The sequence below is a fragment of the Pteropus medius genome, unplaced genomic scaffold (genome assembly GCF_902729225.1).
Source record: "Pteropus medius unplaced genomic scaffold, Ma_sr-lr_union100, whole genome shotgun sequence".
NCBI lineage: Eukaryota > Metazoa > Chordata > Mammalia > Chiroptera > Pteropodidae > Pteropus > Pteropus medius.
In genome coordinates, this window is record NW_024355205.1 from 5214007 (window position 1) to 5235941 (window position 21935).

Sequence of the window (21935 nt, forward strand, 5' to 3'; positions counted from 1 at the left end):
AAAATTTCTAAAATCTAGTTCTCAAGGGTTTATTATTCCTTGTTTTGACTAACTCCCTTCTAACATGCGTATTCATGCCTATTGCATGCAAAAATATTGTTCTTATTCATTGTGGACTAGATCTCCACTGAATTCAATAGTCTTCTAATTGTTTACCACTATTGACACCCCAGAAGCTTTTTTTCCCTGTAGTTGCTTAAGTCATCACCAGTGTATAAGGAGAAAGCCGAAAGAAACAAGGCCATGTCTAAAGGAAATCAGACTTTTCACTATTATGATTTGCTATTAAAGACAAAATGTGTAACTATTCTCCATGACCAGTCTCTATGCTGAGCTCTCTTGAGTTTTTGGAGTGCAGGGACGATCAGATGGTAATGTGGATGGAAAAGCAAAGGGGAGCTGGTGAGAAAAGAGCTTCTCATCCATTCATTTAGCGAAGAGTTAGCAATATCTAGTCTGAACTAAGTACTGTTCTAATCACTGTGGTTACAGCCAAAAATACCTGCCTTCTCGGAGTTCATATTGCAGTGCTGGGAAACAGACAATGAATATATGGTGTGTATGGTGTTTCAGTGTGACGCGTATGCTGTGGAAGTGATATAAAGAAAAATACAATGAGGAAGAGGGATAGAGAATTCTTGGAGTGGGGGACAGATGACTACAATTTATAAAAAGATGTTCTAGGAAACCCCATAGCATTTGAGCAAAGATCTGAAAGAAATGAACGACTGATCCATGTGGACATCTGGGGGAAAAAAGCATTCACAACAGCCATGGAAACCCACAAAGAAGAGGCCAGCCACACAGGAACGAGGGAGAGGGCAGGGTGGCAGGAGCTAAGTTCAAAGCAGAAGGTGGGGCAGTTTAAATCAGGCTTCATGAGCCCTTTGTAAGGACTCAGGCTCTTAATCCAAGTGAGATGGAGCCACTGAAGCTTTGTGAGTTGGGGTGATAGGATCTGACTTTCATTTTAATAAGAACCCTCCCACCCCACCTCAGATGCTGTGTTAAGAATGAGTTGTACAGGGTTAAAGACGGAAGCAGGAAGACCATTTAGGGAGAATGTTAAAGACATGGATTAGAGGTTTGAGAAGCAGACAGATCTGGATTATTTAAAGGAAGAATTAATGAGACTAGCTAATGGGTTAGGTGTAGGTTGTGAAAGAAAAGACAGGAGGAGTCAAGAATAACTCTAAGATTTTTTGGCTTGAGCGCCAAAGAATTGAATTGTCATTTTTAAGATAGGAGAGAGAGAGAGAGAGAGAGAGAGAGAGAGAGAGTGTATGTGTGTGTGAGGATTTGAAGATTGATGTGTTACGTTAGGGATACTTATTAGACATCCAAATGGAGATGTTGAATAAGCAGTTGGAGAGACAAATCTAGAATTCAAGAGAAAAGTCCAGACTTGAGACATATTTTTTGTTTTTTATCAGCATTTGGATGATATTTTAGACCGTGAATTCGGCTGAGGTCACTCAGGCAGTGAATACAAGTAAAAAAAGAGAAGATGTCCAGGGACTGAGTGCTGTGGCATTCTAGCGTTTGGAGCATGCACACGATGCGACTCCAGACAACTGGGTTATTCACAGATGTCTTCATCCTATGTGGTTCAGAAAACCCCTATTTGTCAAATCAAGCAATTTAACATTGCCTTTCTCCAAATAGTCTCAACCAGAGTGCTCCCGTAATAAATTAGCGTTTAACACTAAAGTACAGATAACTCTAAAGTTTTCCATCTTTTTTTGTGCTGAAGGAATCTTTAGTCATTGACTTATGAAGCGAATTTCAAAAGCTTCTTTGTCAGTGACTAGGCTAGTGCTACATATCTAAGCAAAGACAGATATCTACATGTCTTTTTCAACAGTGTGTGTGAAGGCAAAGGGACACTATCTCAAAGTCAAGAGTGTAAACTTCAATCTTATGTTTCACTAAACGACGGTTACCTATTGCTGCATAACAAATTGCACCCCAAATTTTGTTACTTAAAACAACCAATCATTATCTCACAGATCCTACAGGCCAGGAATCAAGGCATGATATACCTGGATTCTCTGGCTCAGGGTCTCACATGAGACTGCAATCGAGGTGTTGGTTGGAACTGTGGTCTCTTGTAATAGCTCAACTGAAGAATGACCCATAATTGGCCAGAAGTCAACCCTGTTCCTTGCCACACAGGTCTCTTCAGCTTAATTGCTTAGAGAAAGCATATGAGAAGATCCAGAAACAGTACCAGCAAGAGAGAGAATATGAACTAGATGGTAGTCATAGGTTTTTTTTAACCAGTCACAAAAATGACATCCCAACTTTTATTATATTCTATTAATCAGTAGCAAGTCAGTGGGCCCAATGTATATTCAAGAGAAAGAGACTAGACAATGGTGTGAATACCAGGAGGCAGGTGTTATTGGAGGCCTTCTCAGTGGTCCGTCTAAGTAGCATGGGTAATTTTTAACACCAGTGAATTTAGTTTTATACCATGGCTTTCAGTAGGGTAGAAGCATCTTTTAATTCGAAGGTACCATTTGGCTTTTGAAATTAGTTATGCTCTCCCAATGTTCTTTAAACTGCAGGTTGCAACTCCTTAGTGAGTCATGAAATAAATTTAGTAGTCATGACCACCATTTGTTTTCAATAAAACAGAATAAAGCAGGAACTATTGTAGTTTACTGCACGTAAAAAGGTTTAGAAGATGTACGAGGTTGTGATGTTTCCTATATTTCTTTTTTAAGGGTCATGGTTAAAATTAGTGATTTTCATAAAACCATTAAACGTGAGTGGGCCATCAAAACATATTTAGGGAAAATAGCCACCCCCACATTATGCAAAGGACAGAAGGTCAGAAGAAAAGAAGCCCAATGCACTCAGGTGAGCTAAATAAAACGTGAGCTTGCCAGTTCATGCTCACAGACCCCGGTTCTCTCATGGGGCCTGTAAAGAATAACCAATAAGAGACTGTAAAACCCTGAACAGACATGACAGATATGACATCTTGCCTCTGCAGAGGCAAAGCAGACACACCACAAACTAATGAAAATACTCTGCACAATCCTACCCATCTTGAAAGGTCAAAAGCAAGAATTTTTTTGACAAAAAAAAAACAAAAAACAAAAAAAAAACACCCATCTGTGAGTGCCTAAAAACAGTAGGTCTGCTCAAGACAAATGAAGCCATTTTTCAGCTAGAGCACCCGCTTCCCTCTTTAGGGAGATAGCCACCACAGACAGACACATTTCCCTGCCGCAGTCAGAATGCAGTCAGTACTTTCCCCAAGGCCTTGACCTGCTTGGAGCCTAAGACCTGGTCACTCTGCGCCTGCCTCCTCCCCATGCCCAGGTCCTGGCCCATCTAGATGTCCAGGCAGCTCCGATGTTAGCAGTGATTACCAATAGGTAGAAAACAAAAGACTGTCCAGTTTAATCACTCCTTTCATTAGAAATGTCCCTTTTAAGATCAATGCTCAGATTCTGCTGTAAAGATAGCAAAGCGAAGTCTTTACCTCTCATCTATCCTTATCAGCCAGACAGCAAACAAGCCAAGTTTCGGTTACAGAGTCCAGATTTGAAAAATACATCGTATGCCTGATGTTTCACATTTTCCACAGTGCTGCACTGCAGATCTTCCTGGTTTCATGTGAGACTGCTTCAGATCACACGAAACCAAAGCCAGGAACTAGTGAGACATGCTGAAAGTCAGGGTGTCTTGGCAGTGTTGACTTTGAGGAGGAATGGAGGTTCAGTTAACAGCATGTGCAACCTATTAACATTGGGCTCTGAGGGAAAAGGCAAGGAGAAAGGAGAGGCAGAGGTGGAAAGGCTCACTTCGTGGTTTTAGTCAAAGCTTTAGGCTCTCCTAATTCCTAGAGATGAAAAGAGTCAAGCGTCTTGGAGGTTTTGCATAAAGCAAATTTGGAAGTGTTTCTGCATTTTCACTTAGCACTTAATAATATAGTATAAACAATTTCATTTAAAGTTGGACGATGAGCCAAAAGACTTACTGTTCTACCCATCTCATTTGTTATAGATATATATGATAATAGCATAGGAGCCTGAACGTTTAATATTGTTTGCTGATATAGTAGGCTAATTAGTTAATTCCAAAATAGCTTTTATATTAACTGGGGATATTGTCTAGGTCTTAGACCAACTAGAAGTTGGGAAAAGAGATATTTCTACTTTTCTGAAAAATGAGTCACTTTCTTGAAATCTTTTTATGTGATAAAATCTGAGAAATATAGCATGAGTTTATTTTATTTTATTTTATTTTACTTTATTGCCGAGAACATGGAAGGGCCAAGTCATCCTTAGATTTATAATATCTGAAATAGTGTCATCATAAATTGCTATTCGTGGTCTCATCAGAAAAACGAGATGTGCGAACAGGAAAGGCTGTTACCCCTGAAATTTGGGCCCCCTCTTAAAGTATTTATATTTAGATTAAGATTAAATTTATATTTAGATTAAGGGTATATTTAGATTAATATTAGATTTAGACTAGAGGTATAGATTTAGATTAAGAAGCAAGCTAAAAATAGCCTACTTATTTCTATCAGCAAGGAACACTTTGGCCTGCAATTAATAGCCAGCCAAACTAATACTGTTACTTTACTCACATAACAAGTAATTCTAAGGTAGGCAATGTCCAGAGCTGTTCACTATGTTAACAGGAACCCAGGCTCTTTTTACCATCTGCTCCATCAACCTTAGATTATCAGCTTATTGCTCCACTATTGCAAGATGATTGCAGCATCTCCACTCATCACATCTATATTCAAGGCATGAAACATAGGAAATGCTGACATAAGCAACATCTGTCCCTTTTATCAGAAATTCTAACAACTGAACAGAAGGTCTGCTTGTACCCAACTCTGTCTCATGGCAAAGCCTAGCTTTGAAGGAGGCTGAAAAAGCAAATATTTAGCTTTTTCATTCTTTAGAGTGGAGGCGAGGAGGAGAGAAGGGCCTTGGGAATGGATGTAGAGTCAGCAACTCAATGTCATAGTTACAAATCGAAAGTTACATAAATTATAAACCAAATACATGAAATTAAAAAAAAGAAATCAGGTGACATTTGTGATAATAATTATGTGCAGCAAATAAAACAGACATGCCTTTAATGAGATCTGGTTTAAACCATGACATTTCTTATAATCATTTCTTACTCAGTTCCCATCTATGCCTTCACTCATTCAAATAACAACTCAATCGTGTAATCATTCAATTCGGTCATTCAATACATATTTATTTGCGCCTTTTGCCAGGCACTGGTCTAGATGATCAATTAGCGATCAGCTCCTTCTTAACTCTTTAGGGACTTTTCATTTGTAATCTGGGCAGAGTCATGCCCATAATGTAGTTTTAAATGCCTTTCTTCACATATTGTTATTCCTCTGGTTCTCTCAGTCTTTCACAAAATCTGATAAATCCACGTCGAGGTGGATTATGTCAAGGAAAGTGAGAAATGGGGCCTATCCTATGTTGCCTGCCCTTCCCTCCATTGATGAGAGAGCAAAATATCAACGTTGAAATCACAGTCCATTTTTGGATGCCAAGATTCTCAACAAGGGCATGAGTGACCTTCAATAGAGCTGGAAAGGACACACTTTATGGAGGAGCTGCTGTCTATAATGGGAAAATTTGAGAGCTAAATGAGATAATTTCCCTTTCCCAAGCATACCAGAGGGTGGTGATCTTTAAGGGAAAGAAAAAAATTGATCCTTAGTATGACCTTTTAAAGACAAGGCCACCAATTCCTTCAAATTCCTCCCATTGAGAAGTGGAGTTAATGTTCCTTTCCCTCCGCCCTAATGAATCTGGGTGGGCTTTGGCCTGCTTTGACCAATGGATTATGTTGGAAGTGATGTTATATGACCTCCGAGGTTAGGTCATGCAAGGTCATGAGACTTCCACCTGGCTTACTCCTGGAATGTGAGCCATGCAGAAAGGCCATGTGTAGGTGCTCCGGTTGACAGTCCCAGCTGCATCCACCCTTTCAGTCATCCTAGCTCAGACATCAGTCATTTGCTTGAAGAAATCTCCAGATGATTTCTGTCCCCAGTTATTCTAGTCCGTCCCAGATAAGGCCCCATATACTGTGCAACAGGCACAAGTCATCCATTCTGTCTTACCCAAATTCCTGTTCTACAGAATCTGTGAGTATCATCAAATGGCTGTTTCTTGATGCCACTGACTTTGGGGATGATTTGTCAAGTAGCAATAGATAACTGGAACAGTAGGCTTAGAAATATGATTTAACTACCTCCCCTCCTCTAGTTTCCCATCTTTCACATTCTCCGCTCTAGTAATTTATTCAAACCCCAGTAAACTATGCCCGTCTTAGCCATTGTCTCATGTAACAAACCTTCTAAGGGCAATATGATTGCAGCAATTTCCAGTGAAGTGGATACTGTGCTGAAAGCCTATTAATAAGGTTTTAAGTCAGCCTGCTGAAGAAAGAAATTAGTATATTGGTCACACCACACCTCAGAAAGCCCAGCATACCCATAACACCCTTCTAAGGGATTAGTTCAGCAAAAATCACCACAAACGAGCAACACTATTTTGACCATTAGTGATTAAATCAGGAACAAGTACCTGATTTAAGAAAAGCTAACATCAAACTTTAAATCGGCTGATAGTCTGCAAGTTAGTGGTGGCCAGCTGGTCCAATGATATTCTCTCTCTGGGAGCATTTGGACTCAAGAGACAATGAGAGAGAGAGAGAGAGAGAGAGAGAGAGAGAGAGAGAGAGAGAGAGAGAGAGAACATTCGGGAGTTGATAGAAGGTAAATATGTAAAGATGTACAGAGAAAACAATGAGCAGAAGTCCTGAGAGAGTGAGAACCATTTAAAAGAGACACCAGAGTAGACCAGAGTCATGAGTAAGTGGAGTCTGTACGATGAAGAAAAGGGAGCCCGGTCAGTTGCTAGTATGAGGAGCAGTGGGTTAAAGTAGGAAAATGGCTCTAAGCTTCAATGAGTGTTGATTTCAAAGGGGATTGCAAGATATACAGGTCACCAGAGTTACCAGAGTTGCATTTTATCCCAGTCTTTATTCAGGGACATACCTCTCAAATATAAAATTGTTCTTATGGGAAATCAATTTCTATTTGATCAGTTGATGACAGGATGTTTTACGATGCCATTTCTAGGAATCAATTTTGGTGTAAAGCACAAACTGTACCTTTTTCCCACCCCTTTGCCCACTTAGTAAAGTCATGCTGTAGAACGACTTTAGTATGGGTTTGATAAGATGCTGTAGGGTCCCTAAGCCCCACTCGCCTCTTGTTGACACATCTCCAGACCTGAATTTTCATGGAGCTGCAAGTTCCCAGCCAGAAGCGACTGTATCCACATACAGTCCTGGCCTGGGAAAATTACTGGGTCCTCATCTATCCCTGTCTGGTTTCTATAAACCCAGCATCGAGCTGTCACAAGTGGCCTAGGAAGGGCCACAGAGGGCCCTGGACAACTCCTCAAACCTGCCTCGCAGTAGTAGTCAGCAGTTAGCAGAACAGAGTGGGGAAAATGCCACACAACCTGTCAATCTAACATAGATGTGGAGACACAGCATTACCAGGAGAGTCTGCTATGGACAGACTTTGAGAGAAAGGTCACCTAGTTTTGAGACTGTATTTGCCCTGAACAGAGCTCAGACTGACACCTCAGAAAACAGACCAGTTCATCTCCAAATATTTCTCCTAAGCAGCATCCCAAGTAATCCATAAAATAACCTTGGTCTTCCACCAGCAGCTTTAGGATGGGTGCTCAGGTGGTCAAGGCAGGAGCGGAGAAGTCCATTTCCTGCCCTGAGGTCCACATCCCAGTGTTGGAGAGAACCTGGGCGTTCTCCAGAGCTCCCCACGGAAAGACACTTCACCCACTAGCTGCCTGCACCCCATGGTAACTAATGAAGACACTGATTTCACAAAACTAGTACTCTGCCAACTTCCTGCTTGCTGTGGACCTGGGCTTAAAATAAACAACAGGGCCTCCTTTTACAGACCCCTATTGTTTGGCAACCACACATCCCTCCTAAAAGTAACCAGTCCCCCAGTCTGAGGACAACAGCTGTGTGTCCGTGAACGTTCAGTTAACAGATAAAAATTATTTGCCTAGACATGCTGTTAAACAAACTGGAGGCTTCACATGAGCAAGAAAAAGAAGACTGAGGGCAGAATCAGCACTGAGCAGATGCACAGATGTCCGAGACACAGGAAGTAACCCCTGCCTACCCCTGTGCCATGCTTCTGTGAAAAACACAATGTAATAATAACAAATAGGTGCCCCCAGAAATAAAGTAGGGCAGGCCCTAACAATACATGTGCAATATGTAGGATTAAGAGTGATTAGGAGGAACTAGGGAAAGGCCAGTTAATGTTTTGGGCAAACACGGTGAGCTGACAGGTGCGGGAAGTGTTGTGAACACACAGTGGTGGAGGCAGTTCTGATGGCTTCCATCAGCATCAGTTTTAGTAACGTGAGAAGTGCTTCTAGGACTAATTGACATCCTTATTATATCGTTTGTCACCAGTGCTCCCTTTATGAATGTCCTTGGAAGAAATGGAAACCCTCTCCTGGTTTGGATTTCGCTTTCACTGACCCTTTGCCCTGAGTCAGTCATGGCAAGGTGGTGTGTGTCTCAGGGGCACTTTTGCAGTTGTGACCTGAAAGGAAATGCTTAATCCTCGTGGAGCGGCGGAATAAGGAGAGTCAGGATATGAGTTTGTAACATTTCACCAGAGCATAAGCCTCCAATGTCAAGGGCTGTGGTGGGAGGCACTAGGGGCAGCTCTAAACAAAGGACTCTCCCAGGTACATTTATTCTCAGCCAACTCCTGCTGGGCCTTGAGAATAAAACTCCATCCCTATGCTCCTCTTCAGCTTTCCTTTTCTACAAGAGCTTATCTGGCATGGCCTTCCTCAGAGGACAGAAACCAACCTTACTTAGGTCAGAGAAAGTTGCGGGGCTTGCACTACAGAGGTTTCAACCCGTCAGGGAGCATGTTCTAAAGGAGAATTCTAGATGGGAGGAATCCATTGGACCAATGTTCTCCCACTTCTTTTTACCTAGCGGTTCCCTCCCAGGAGATTTCTGCTGTTAAAACATGGAGCTTTGTTACAGAGGGGAGACCCTTGGTGCCGTGTGAGCACTCAGAGTCAGACAACACGTCCCTTTGCTTTTTCTTCTCACTGCTCACTGGCAGGGGCTGTTTTCCTTAGCCTTTGCACTTACAGTGACAAACCGTGTGCTGTGCTCTATAGGCTCTGCCACGAGAATCAAGCCAAATTGTTGTTGAGACAACTCTCTACACTCAGACACACTGCCCTGCTGTTCTCACTTCTTAGGCCAGACGACCCTCTCATACCACCTTCCAGCCCAGCCTCTTTTCTGAGCACCATCTTTGTCCGCCCAATGCATATGATTTTATCAGGCTGTCTCTGACTCATTTTAAATTGCTATTTACATCTGCATTTACAATTAACAGCAAAGGGGAATTCTTTGGGAGTTGAGGTAGCAACCCAAAGCAGATGTTTACGACCTCAGAGAATAGATGCTTAGGGCAGTTGACCTAAGGGAATTACATTCTACATCTAAGAAGAATGAAGTAAGTGAAATGAAAGAGTCAGAGAAAATGAAATGGCTGAGAACAGAAGCATGAAAGTAGATCTTTTAGTATTAGATCCCTGTAAATCTCTGGCTGAAGAAAGAGGAAATGAATCACTTGGATTTGCCTACCTGACATTGCACATAACATGAGAAATTCTCAGTTTCCTGAGCATAGGGCCATTTGATTCTTATTCTGGCCCAGCTTCCCCCATGGAAACCCTGGCCCCAACAGCTTGTCACCAACTCACAGGCCCAGAAGAGGCTCCAAAACACAGCAATAGACCTAAATGAGGCAGGGCCTCTCTTGTCAGAGTAAACCTTGTAAAACAAACAAAACAAAACAAAACAAACACTCAAGATTTCCATGGTTAGGATACAACTCTGAAAGTGATTAAGATAAAATCCTGAATCCCCTCCTGGCACCCATGCCCCTAACAATGTTCTTATATCCCAGTTGAATTACTCAGTCCCGTTTCAGTTAAAAGGGCCATGGGCTCAATTTTAAGGCAACAAATAACTGATTTGCTTCTTCACCTCAGCTCGTACAGTCCCTGCTTGCTCCAGCCCTAAAGAAGATTGTCAGCAGCAGGGGTGAGTGAGCTTAAGGCCTAGGAAAATAGCTATTAACAATTGATATCTACTGCAACTGACTCTGCCAGATATCTTATACACATGATCTCTAATGCCTACCATGGCCTTGGAAGGTTGGTATGTCTATTTCAATTTTGCAGATAAAGAAACAGGTTTAAATAGAACCGGCACCTTGTTCAAAGTCACACTGTAAGTAACAGGTCTAAGTTCTTATCATAGATTGAGATCCCCAGAAACAGACAGTGATACAAAGATGCATCTGAAAGTGCTTTATTAGGGTTGGTTCCTGGGAAAACTGATCAGGGAGTGAGGAAGTGGGACCAGGAAGGGAAGTAGGCCAAGTAAAGGTACAACATCAAGGAAAGTCTCAAAAGCGAGCTCTGAAGACAGTATCAGCCTCAGAGCTGATCCAACGGGGGCAAGAGAGCTGGGGTATTTACACCTATGAACCAGTCAGTTCATGGCTAAGGACAACCCCCAGGGGGATGTGAACTCCCAGGTCTGCTGTCAAATTGTTCCAACAGTCTGAGGGGAAACAAAGAGAAACAGGGGCTGGCTGCTAGGAAGAAAGCAGACTGAGATCCACATGCAGATGGAAAAGGGATCCAGTGATGGGGCAGAACTCGTGCTTCTCTGCTGGGACACATCCCTGCCATAGACGCAGTTGTGAAGCTGTGGGCCTTTTTTATCCAGGGGCTGTCAGGTTGGGCCGTGGCTGCAGCATTGCAGCTGGGCTGGGTGCCGGCTAGGCCTATCATTATCCTGTCATAGGGGAGGGACAGGAGAGTTCATTTATTCCATGCCACGAAGTCACAAAGAGCCTCGGTTTTAAATTTTTGCTTGTAGTAGAAATAAAATGAGAGAATGAGATGATGTCATAATTCAACATTAAATTCTCAGGCCCAGACTGTCTCTAATGCACTATAAATTAATATTTTCTATATTTCCTATTATTATCCTGTAATTACCACATTTATATTATGTGACACTTTCTTTTGTAATGGGACGTTTTTAGTCTATTTTTAGAATTTAATCAATAAATTATGAATAGAAATAGCAATTATTTAAATCATGATGGTCTCGATATTCTCATCATAGTCATGATCATTAATATTTAAAGTTACATTATTTTGCTATAAATTTCTTATTATTTCACATCAGTCAAATGTTTTTAATCATATTTTTATTGTGTATAAATATCAACAAACAGTGACATTTCTTATTAAATCACCATTTTCTTAAACATAAATATAATATGCCACAATTTTTGTTAGTCTGTTTTGGCATCTTTACTCATAAATGGGAAACCTTGATGGAAAAGGAAGGCTGAACCTCTCTCAAATCCTGAGAGAGCTTCAGAGAAAGCAGCAGTGACACACAGCAGTGGGACAGCTCTGGGCCTTCTCCCAGACAAAGAAGAAAAACCACCGAGATGTCTGTTTTACAAGCAGGAGGTCCCGCATCCACGTAAATGGCCACTAGCCATAATCTCTTCAGGAGCCATCCGAGAAGTGCAGGAAGGTAACATGTGCTTAGTAAATGCTGAGTGACTAAATGAAAGAATGAAGCATCGAAAAGACCCATGGATTGTGGGGAACAGTTCCAGAGCAGTCAAAGGGTCTTTGAATTTGGAGAGGCTGAGCCAGCAGCCTAAGCTGCTGTAGGTTAAAAGACAGCACAAATCCCATCCTGCAGCAGCCTGGAGAGCCTCCAGCCTGGGACCTCCCCAGCAGCGTGGCCCGGCTCCAGAGCTGTGCGGCTGACTTCACGCCCACCGCAGGGGGAGCTGCCTCTGACACCCAGGCTCTGCCGCCAACCTCAGAGGCTAGAGGGGCCGGCAGTTTGAAGAGAACGTAAGAGTGCATTAGGCATTATTTATGGCAATGGTATCTAAACTTTTACTCAGTATCTGTATTGTTTTTTTAAAAAAAACTATTTAAAATACATCCCTAATATCTGCAGAACAGAATTTTGACCTAGATCTTTCAGTTGTTGGCTGAGGAGGTGATGTGTGTGTTATTTTACCCAAACGGTTGTATTAGATTCACTTAATTTCAATTCCTGGTCCAACACAAGTCACTGGCCCCTGACTGTGAGCCAAACGCTGTAAGAGGTCTTAGGATCCAAAGATGAATAAGACCACCTTCTAGAAGCTTATGGTCCAGTGAGGGAAAGAGCCCAGACACACAAGGCAAGGGTGTAGGGGTCAGAGGAGTGAATTTAGGAGTTAATGGTATGTCACAGAGGACCCTCTGGCTAGAGCAAAGCTCAGTTCTGCCAGTTTTAAAGAGATTAAATATAACCATCATCCCAACCACCTAATGTGCTAAGGGAAGTGAAGATTTTCAAGTCTAAAGGCAAAACCTTCTAAGATGCAGTAGGAATGTGTATTTAGACATGAGGCAAGGAGCTCTGGGTGGGGTGGAGAACTTGCTGGGTGGAAGCAGAACTTTCTACCAGTCTCTGCAGAGACTCATTGGAAGCAATTCCAAGCCATAGTCTCTGGTGGCTGGAACCTGATGTAAAGCTCAAGAGCTGGGAGGCAGAAACAGGGGCCAAAGTGCCTCCTTGTCTTTGGAATATGAGCTCTGCCCTCAGCCCCCTGACAAGAACCTTTGCAACAGAGTAAGTCAGCAACTATTTTCTCCTCTTGGTGAACTGATCTATTGCTTTCCTTTGTCCTTCCACCCCTTGCGCCCTGTTCTCACCATTCCCTTTCCCCCAAAGCTTGCAGTCCCCTGACTTCATGGTTCTGCTGCTGTCCTTTTGGCTCCTGTCTGCACCCCTTGCCACATGGTCTCAGCCTCCTCCACATACCCCTGCTGGACAAGAAAACCTCATTGACAAGCGTCAGAAGCAGCAGATGCAAAGATAGCAGAAGCCCCAGAAGGAAGGGAAAACTTCTCGTTTATTCTGGTGGTTCACTCTGTGAGTCTCATCACTTCCCCAGGGGGGCTCCGGCCCCGAGCATTAGCAACTCAGCTGGGCAGGCTTAGTATTGCTCAGCCATGAAGCACTGATAAGCAGTTCCAGCTTAAAATGACTAGAAAATAAAGCTGTTCCTTCACTCATTTTATTTTTCAAAATCCTCTCTCATTTAGACAGTTCTCTCGATTCGTCTGAAATAATGACCTTTTCTTGTACTAGTAGCACATTTGCCTCCCAGAAAGTACAAACCATGGAGCAAAGAAATGCTGATTATTGCCCTTTTCTGACTATGACTAGAGCTGTGTTTCCAGGTAACGTCATAGATTAACATTTCTTAAAGTGCAGTTTCTCCAGTCATCTCATCAGAATGATTTGGGGTGAGCTGTTCAGATTCCTGCCCCTGCCCCATGGGAGAGTAGGGGAATGAGGGCAATTCTGATTTAGTAAGTCCAGGATGGCACTTAGGAATTCATATTTTCACAAATGTTCCTGGTGATTCTGACATGTACTCAAATTTGGGACTCATTGCCCCAGAGAATACAATTAGCTTTTCTTTCCAATTCAGAAACTAGCTAGTTTTCTTAAAACTTGTAGACTCTCAGACTCCGAGAGTCTGTTTTTCCCTCCAAAGAGTCTCACATTGGCTTCAGCATGTCTTCCCCACTCTGCTGTGTGCACACACACACACACACACACACACTCCACCTCCCATCTCTGTTTGCAGCCAAGCGTGTGGCTCATTGCCCAGCTGCTGAGCAAATTCTGACTGCCCAACAGCTCTGCAGTCATCTCTTTAAAATTCATTATCTGAATGTGCAGAAATGACCATTTGGAGTCACTATCGTATTTCTCAGCGATGTGACACTCATCTGAGGGGGATCACGTGTGAAGAAACTTGCCCCTTTGACAGGGATGTTATTTCAGTGAGTTTCCTCTTTCAAAGGGTTCCCCCTTTATCTTGACGATCAAATTGTTCCTAGTTCCATAAAAGCAGGGCAGCTATTGTGATGGAAATTTATATACACTGTGTAAATGCTGAGCTTATTTGTTGTTTGAAAGAAGCTGCTAGAGACTAACTAGATCAGGTGTGTCCTGGTCCCTTATTCAGGCGGTGGACTCAAAGGCTGGTCTTCAAGCGGATCCCTCCTCCCTCTTCCTTATTCAGGTTACTGTATTCAGGTTACAAAGGCCACCGAGGAGGAAGCATGTGCCTTGGACCAGCTGAGCACAGAGCCGACTAGGTCTCCTCACCCTCTCAGAGTCCAGAGTTCCTGCTTGGCATTAAGTGCCTGGCTTGTCAATGCTTTGGGGTAATAATCTCACTCTTTATCTCCTGGGAGAACTCGCTGATCCTTTTTCAAGTACAACACTTTTTTGGATATTTATTTTTCCCACCCCATAGGTGGATTTTTGCTCCTATATGCCATATTTCATAAGAGATTAAGAACTACTTCTGGTACACTCAAGATTGAATACCTAAAGCCTAATCTGTGGGCAGCAATCCTTGAGTCATTCTAGATTGTGAAAGTTTCAAAGTAGCCACCATAGAAGATAAAAGAGCATTTCCAAATTTGGCAAGAACTTTAAGTCATAGTAGAAACATAAGTATTGATGCATGAAGCACAAGTATTTAAAATATCTTAAAGATACTCAATCACAAAAACAATCACAGCTTCAGGGGATTTTTAATTTATGTGTCCTTGTCGCCAAAGTTTACAACATAGCACAGACAAAATCTCATGCTTTCTGACCACTAATCAGTGCTCTTTCTCATTGTGCCCTCAGTCTTATCACCCATCACATGTGAACAGTAATGATTATTCTACCTATCTCATAAAAGCCTTAGAAAAATCAATTGAGTTAATATGTGGGTTGGATTGAATTATCTCTAATGTAAAGTGGCACTTAAAGTTCATCACATATTGGTTCTTTCCAGTCTTCCTTAACACAACTAATGGCCCCACCATCCATTCTGCTACACAAGAAAAAAGCCTTGATACTTCCCTTTCTCACACCCCTGAGTCCAATCCATCACTAAATTCTATTGTTTTCTTCTAACATGCATCTGTCAACTTTTCTTCTAAAAGTCTGTCTACTTTTACCATGTTCGATTCACTATCTTTGCCTTGCTACCACCATCTCTCCCTTGGACCACTGCAATAGCCTCCTAATTGATCTTCCTTCATCCATTCTTGCCCCCTTAAATGAATTTTCAACATAGAAGCCAGATGGATTTTTAAAATTTCAATCATGATCATGACCATCTGTGCTTAAAATTTGATGATTTCCATTGCTTTAAAAAAAAAAAAATCAAAATCCTTAACCCATTTATAATAGAGCATCAAAAAGAATAAAATATTTGGCAATGAATTTAACAAAAGAAGTATAAAACTTATATTCTGAAAACTACAAAACATTATTGAAAGAAATTAAAGACCTAAATAAACGGAAAGACGGCTCATATCCAGGGATCTGAAAATCTAATATTATTGAAATAGCAATACTCCCCTAATTGATCTACAAATTCAATGCTATCCTTAGCAAAATCACAGTTGGCTCCTGTGCAGAAACTGAGAAACTAATCTTAAAATTTGTATGGAAATCAAGGGACCCATAATGGCCAAAACAATCTTGAAAAAGAAGAACAAAGTAGGAGGACTCACACTTTCTGATTTCAAAACTTACTGCAAATCTACAGTAGTAAGTGTGTTAATGGCATAAAGATAAACATATACATGAATGGAAGTGTGTTAATGGCATAAAGATAAACATATATATGAATGGAATAGTCAAGAAATAACACCCTCACATTTACAGTTGATTGGCTTTTGACAAGAGTGCCAAGAAAATTCAATGGGAAAACAATAGTCTTTTCAACAAATAGTACTGGCAAAACTAAATATATACATGTAAAAGAATAATGTTAGCCCCTTTCCTCATAACGTACACAAAAATTAACTCTAGATGGGTTATAGACCCAAATTTAAAAGCTAAAATTATAAAATTCTTAAAAGAAAATATTGAAGAAATCTTTGTGACCTTAGGTAAGGCAAAGTGACAACAGAAAAAAAAAAAGATAAATTGGACTATATTAAAATTAAAGCACTTTTGTGCTTCAAAAGATACCATAATGAAAATTAAGAGAGCTGCAATGAATGGGAGAAAATATTTGCAAATTATATATTTGATAATGGGCTTGTGTCTAGAACACACAAAGAACTCTTATAATTCAATAATTAAAATAGAAGTAACCCAATTTGTACTCAGGCAGAGTCTAAATCAGTCATCACATTATAGGATTCTTAAAATAAAAGTGTTCTAGGAATTGAGAGAAAGGAATAATGCATGCAGGCTGAGGGAACAGAGTTTGAGTTCTGTTTTGGGGGGATTATTAAAAATATGACCTCCAAGTTTTAGGACCTAGCGTGTCCAGTAAAATTAAAATCACCAAGTAAAGTTTAAAGAGAACAATCTGGAATTGTGGGCCTAGACATCCTGTTGGAGGAATAGTAAGAAGGCCATTGGGGCAGGGCAGAGCGAGAATGGGAGGGAGGTTAGGGGATAGGGTCAGAGAGGGAAGATGGCGGAAGACAGATTGATGGGGGCTTTTAGGCCAATGTACTGGCTTGGGTTTTACTCTGAGTTAGATGGGGAGTCGCCAGATGATTCCAAACAGAGTGACATTCTCTGGCTTTGGTAGGACATCAAGGGCAGAATCAAGGAGATGAGTTAGGAGATTACATGCAATAACTTAGGTGAGAGAGTGGTGGCTTGGATCAGGGAATAACAGGGGAAGTGGTCAGATTTCAGACATAGTTTGAAGGTAGAGCCAATGAGATTTGCTGATGATTGGAAGTGAGGTGTGAATGTTAGAGAAGATTCAAAGATCACTCCAAGTTATCAAGGGCATGGGGTTGCCATTTACTAAGATCTGGAATGCTCTGAGGGAACCGGTTGGAGCAGAGGAGATCACAAGTTTGATTTTGAACTTGTTAGATTCAAGATGCCAGTGTAGACACCCAGGAGAAGATGGAAAAGTAGGCAGTTTTCCAAGGAGTGTGACCAACACTTAAAATGCCTCCCAGGACAGAATCTTTCAGAGCTTGGGAGGTGAGAATTTACCTGAACCATTAGGCTCCCAGCAATTCTACCCACAGTCCCACAGCAATTCCCAAAATATACCAGAAGAGGCCATGTCAGAGCATCTTCACATCCACCCCCAGGCTGTTGGTTATGGCCCTCCTAGATTTATCTTTATTTGATCTTTCCAAACTACATGCAGACAAGTACTCATCCTAAGGCTATTCTGTATCCTTTAGGTGGTCATCTCATCAAAAATAGTAACAAGATTGTTATATACAGTAATTTGCTTAATAATTTAAGATGTTGGACTACTACTATGTTGAAAAGTAAAGTATTCAATTGTGGGAGTGTTATCAAAATTCAGTTCTAGAAAGCCCACTATCAACTCAGCCGGGTTTTATATATATAAAATTATTATTATTTTATAATACCTTTGGACTTTTTAAATCACACAATGTTTTCACATATCTCATAAACCATACACCAAGCGCCAACCCTAATCCAAAGTTTGGTTGGCCTGACAAACTCAGATGCCAATTTTTTTCCAAGGGAAAGGAATGAACATTTGCAGATTATCTACTCTGCGCCACACTCTTTTATGATATCTTACTTAATCTTCCTTTTGAGAAGAAAACTCAGACCCAAAGAAGTTAAGTAACACTCCAAAGGTTACACAGCAGAGAAGAGGCAGAATCAGGAATGAAAAAATCAGTAGGTTTGGTTGCATCGTGCATCCCAGATCTGTCCGGCATTCCTCTGCTCCTCAAAATCCAGTCAGCCAGTTAGCTCTCCTGAGGTTGCCAAGGCGGGTCCCTTTGGAATTTGATGTGCACAGATCCAGAGGAAGCAAGTTTCTCTTGAACTCTTTGGGATATGCAACATATGGCAACAAAGAATGAGTAATAAATTTCCTTTATTTTTTTGGTCCTTCTTGGATTTTAAATATTTGGGATGTTTGGGTCCACACCTTTAAAGTTCACAGAGCAAGGCACGTGGAGCCTGGCAGAATCTTCAGCAGCAAAGACATGATCAGCTACAGATTTCCATTTCAAACAGACCCATGTGTGCTTGATGATAAGGCACAGCCTGGTGGGGGATCTAATTTCTTCCCCATCTTACAAATGGGGAAAATGAGATTCAGAGAGGCTAGTGCACCCCAAATCCACATGACTAGTAATAACAGGGCCTTTGCTTTGTGCAGCGGCACAGGATTATTCCCACTGTTTCTACGAATAACAAACGGCAAGTGCTTCTACAGAACTGACTGTGAAGGAGACATATATTAACTACTTTAGCTCTCACAAAGGCCCCATGAGGAAGCACTTGTATTATCATCACCATTTTATAAATGAAGAGACTGAGGCACGGAGATATTAAGTAAAGTGTTCAAGGTCACACAGCTGGTAGGAGTCAGGTTCAGGATTTACATCCAGACAACCTGAGTCCAAAATCCGTATGCCAATAACCATTCAATCATGATCCTTTTTCTGACTCTTCCAACAGTGCCAGATTTGGACAAGATCATCTGACCTTGGTCCTGTGCTCTCTCCATGTCTCGTCTGGCCAAGGCAAAGTCTGGTTTCAGCCCAAGGGACAAGTATCTGATGAGAAGAAGAAAGGAGGGAGAAAAGATGCTGGGTAAATGCAATCTGCAGCAGGTGCACAGTCCTACAATGAGATAGAACTGGTTCCCCAGCCCTGATGATTCTGTGGACAGCTAATGAGTTATACAGATACAGACCCAGCTGAGTGATGCCTGGAAGATATAGTCTTTCTGTCTCTCTGTCTCTGTCTCTCTCTCTGTTTCTGTCTGTCCGTCTGTCTGTCTGTCTCTCTCACACACATACACACTCATACGTACTCACACTCACCAGCAGCGTGTTAGAATGTCCTCTGTCACTCACCTTTACAAATGGCCCTGCCAGTGAAGGGTGGGGCCGGGGGGGTGGGGGGAGACAAAGATCTGTGGTTGGTTTGCAGCTGCCAAAAGGTCAGGTTTGTTGGCAAGCAATGAATAGAGGATACACTCTGTGGGATCCTGGCTTTGTCAAAAGCCAGGCAATATGGTTGGTGTTTTCTCCCAAGAGGTGTGAGTGTGAATGTGTGTGTGCATGTGTAGAGGTCACAGCAGGGACTCTGGCACCAGAGGAGTACATAACACTAAGGAAGTGAATCCACACATATCAAAGGTAAGAAACATGGGCACAGTGATTAGGAAAACACAGAGTAATTCTGAAGTAGGAGCAGAAATCATGTTTCTCTTTCATGTGGAGCCAGAAAGAACTTAAGCCTGTATTGACTGTGCCTGAGAAGGCCTCAATCACAGAGGACACAGGTAAGTTGCAGGAAGGTCTGTACTTTTAGCCTCAGAGCCATATCTACACCCAGATGATAATTGAAGGACCTCAGCTAGGACCTGCATCACATCGGGAGTTACCTCCTCCAGGGGTCTGCCTGTCTCCACACAAAGCCTGATGAATCCTTTTGGAAGACCCCAGGGCTTTTTTTAAAGAGCCTCATTAGCCTCAACAGAAACCGGGAGACCCTCTACTCTCAACCATCTGCCTCAGCACAGAAATGTAGAGGTAGTGGGAAGTGGTCCAGGAATGGCTAGTGATGAGGAAAAAGGAAAAGAAAGAGACACACAATGAAGAGGAAATGAGCATAAAAACACCTCCCCAAAAAGGAATCCTGCACAGTGCTTTAGACCCAGGGGTCTGGTCATATATTGTCTGTTTTTAATGATTTTAGTTAAAGCAGGAGGCAGGGAGGGAGTTCTCAGAATGGAACATTAGAATCATTAGTGAGGAGAGAAGTTGCAAAGAGAGGCTATTCAGCTGTGTCTGTGATCTCTTCCCAACTCTTTCTCAATACCCACTTTAAAAAGAAGAAAACCATAGATCTTATACTCAGCCACTGTTACATGCCTGAGACTGTTACAGAGTTCATGAGGTTGTAATGGGTAAAATGAAATAAAACTGGAGCAGAATGAGAAGCTAGCAGATTCCTGTTGGACAAGAAAGAGAGGGATGAACAAGAAAGGACAGATATGATCAGGAGAGGGACAAGGGAGATAGGAGAAGTGAATCGCAGCCTTGCCAGCTGAGTTGAGGAGTCTGCAGGTAGTAGGAGGGAGGAAAGGACTCTGAAAGCAGCTGCTACAGGTGTGAGAGCACATGAAGGAAGAAGAGACTAAAAGAGAAGTTATGCTCTGGTGATGAATTTAATATCCTTTTGGTAGATTGGGGGGACATGCATATTTTACATGTTTTGTTTGATTTGTTTCATTTTTTTAAAACCTAGTAGACATTTAAATTGCTTTTCAATAAATTCGCACATCGGATTGGAATCTTCAAATGAGACAGAAGACCATATTATTAGGGTTTCATTTTTTTTTAATCTCCATGACCTTAGAGATGGAGAAAGATATTTCATGAAAATGGGGAAAAAAGTGGGGGAGGGGGAATAACAACAACAAAAAAGCTGGGGTAGCAATACTTATACCAAACAGAAGACTTTAAAACAAAAGTTATAATAAAAGATAAAGAAGGACCCAGTAATTCCACTTCAGGGTATTTATCTGAAGAAACCCAAAATACTAATTTGAAAAGACATGTGAATCCATATGTTCATTGCAGCATTATTTACAATAGTCAAGATATGGAAGCAATCTAAGTATCTATCAATAGATGAATAGATAAAGAAGAAGTGGTGTATATATACAATGGAATATTACTCAGCCATAACAGAGAATGAAATTCTGCCATTTGCATCAACATGGATGGACCTAGAGGGTATTATGCTAAGTGAGATAAGTCAAACAGAGAAAGACAAATACCATATGATTTCATTTACATGTGGAATCTAAAAAGAAAAATAAATGGAAAAACAAAACAGAAGCAAACTCATAGATACAGAGAACATTTTGATGGTCACCAGATGGGAGGGGTGTTGGGAGGATGGCTTAAAAAGGGGAAGAGATTAAGAAGTGCAAACTGGTAGTTACAAAATAGCCACAGGGATGTAAAGTATAGCATAGGGATCTAGTCAATAATATTGTAATAACTATGTATGATGTCAGATGACTACTAGATTTATTGGTGTGATCACTTTGTAAGTTATATAAATGTCTAATCACCATTTTGTACACCTAAAACTAATATAATAGTGTATGTCAATACTGAAAAAGAAAAAATTAGTGAAAAGAAAAAAATTAAAAATGGAACTACCATATGATCCAGCAATTTTAATTTTGGATACTTAGCCAAAGGACATGAAATCACTATCTCAAAAAGCTATCTGCACCCCCATGTCCATTGCAGCATTATTCACAACAGCCAAAATATGAAAACAGCCTAAATGTCCATCAATGGATGAATGGATAAAGAAAAGGTGAGATAGATAGATAGATAGATAGATAGATAGATAGATATTTTTTTTACACACACACACACACTCACACAGAGGAATATTTTTTAGCCATAAAAAAAAGAACATCCTGCCATTTGTGACAGCATGAATGGATCTTGAGGACATTATGCTAAGTGAAATAAGTCAGAGAAAGACAAATAGTGTATGATCTCATTTTTATGTGGAATCTTAAAAAAATGAACTCAGATACAAAGAACAGATTAGTGGTAGTTAGAAACAGAGGGTGGGTGATATGGGTGAAGGTGATCAAAAGGTACAAACGAGTAAGTTCTGGGGATATAGCATATTGTATGATG

The 21935-nt window shown here is 41.2% G+C and overlaps 2 long non-coding RNA genes across 5 annotated transcripts in view; one reads left to right on the forward strand and one right to left on the reverse strand.

Moving 5' to 3' along the window:
* The window catches only part of LOC120598574 (uncharacterized), a 232087-nt gene that overhangs the window by 201681 nt on the left and 8471 nt on the right, over positions 1 to 21935 (forward strand). For 2 of the 3 annotated variants that reach the window (XR_005651611.1, XR_005651614.1), the window contains exon 4: positions 18712 to 18846. This is a non-coding gene — a long non-coding RNA (uncharacterized LOC120598574). Of the gene's footprint in view, positions 1 to 18711; positions 18867 to 21935 lie in introns of all 3 variants that reach the window. The other variant, XR_005651613.1, reaches the window with a different exon arrangement.
* Positions 1 to 21935, reverse strand: part of LOC120598575 (uncharacterized) — a 198262-nt gene that overhangs the window by 36802 nt on the left and 139525 nt on the right. Inside the window, exon 3 of one of the 2 annotated variants that reach the window (XR_005651615.1) lies at positions 18743 to 18809. The exons of the other annotated variant lie outside the window; for it this stretch is intronic. This is a non-coding gene — a long non-coding RNA (uncharacterized LOC120598575). Of the gene's footprint in view, positions 1 to 18742; positions 18810 to 21935 lie in introns of those variants that run through there. 2 annotated transcript variants of the gene reach the window in all.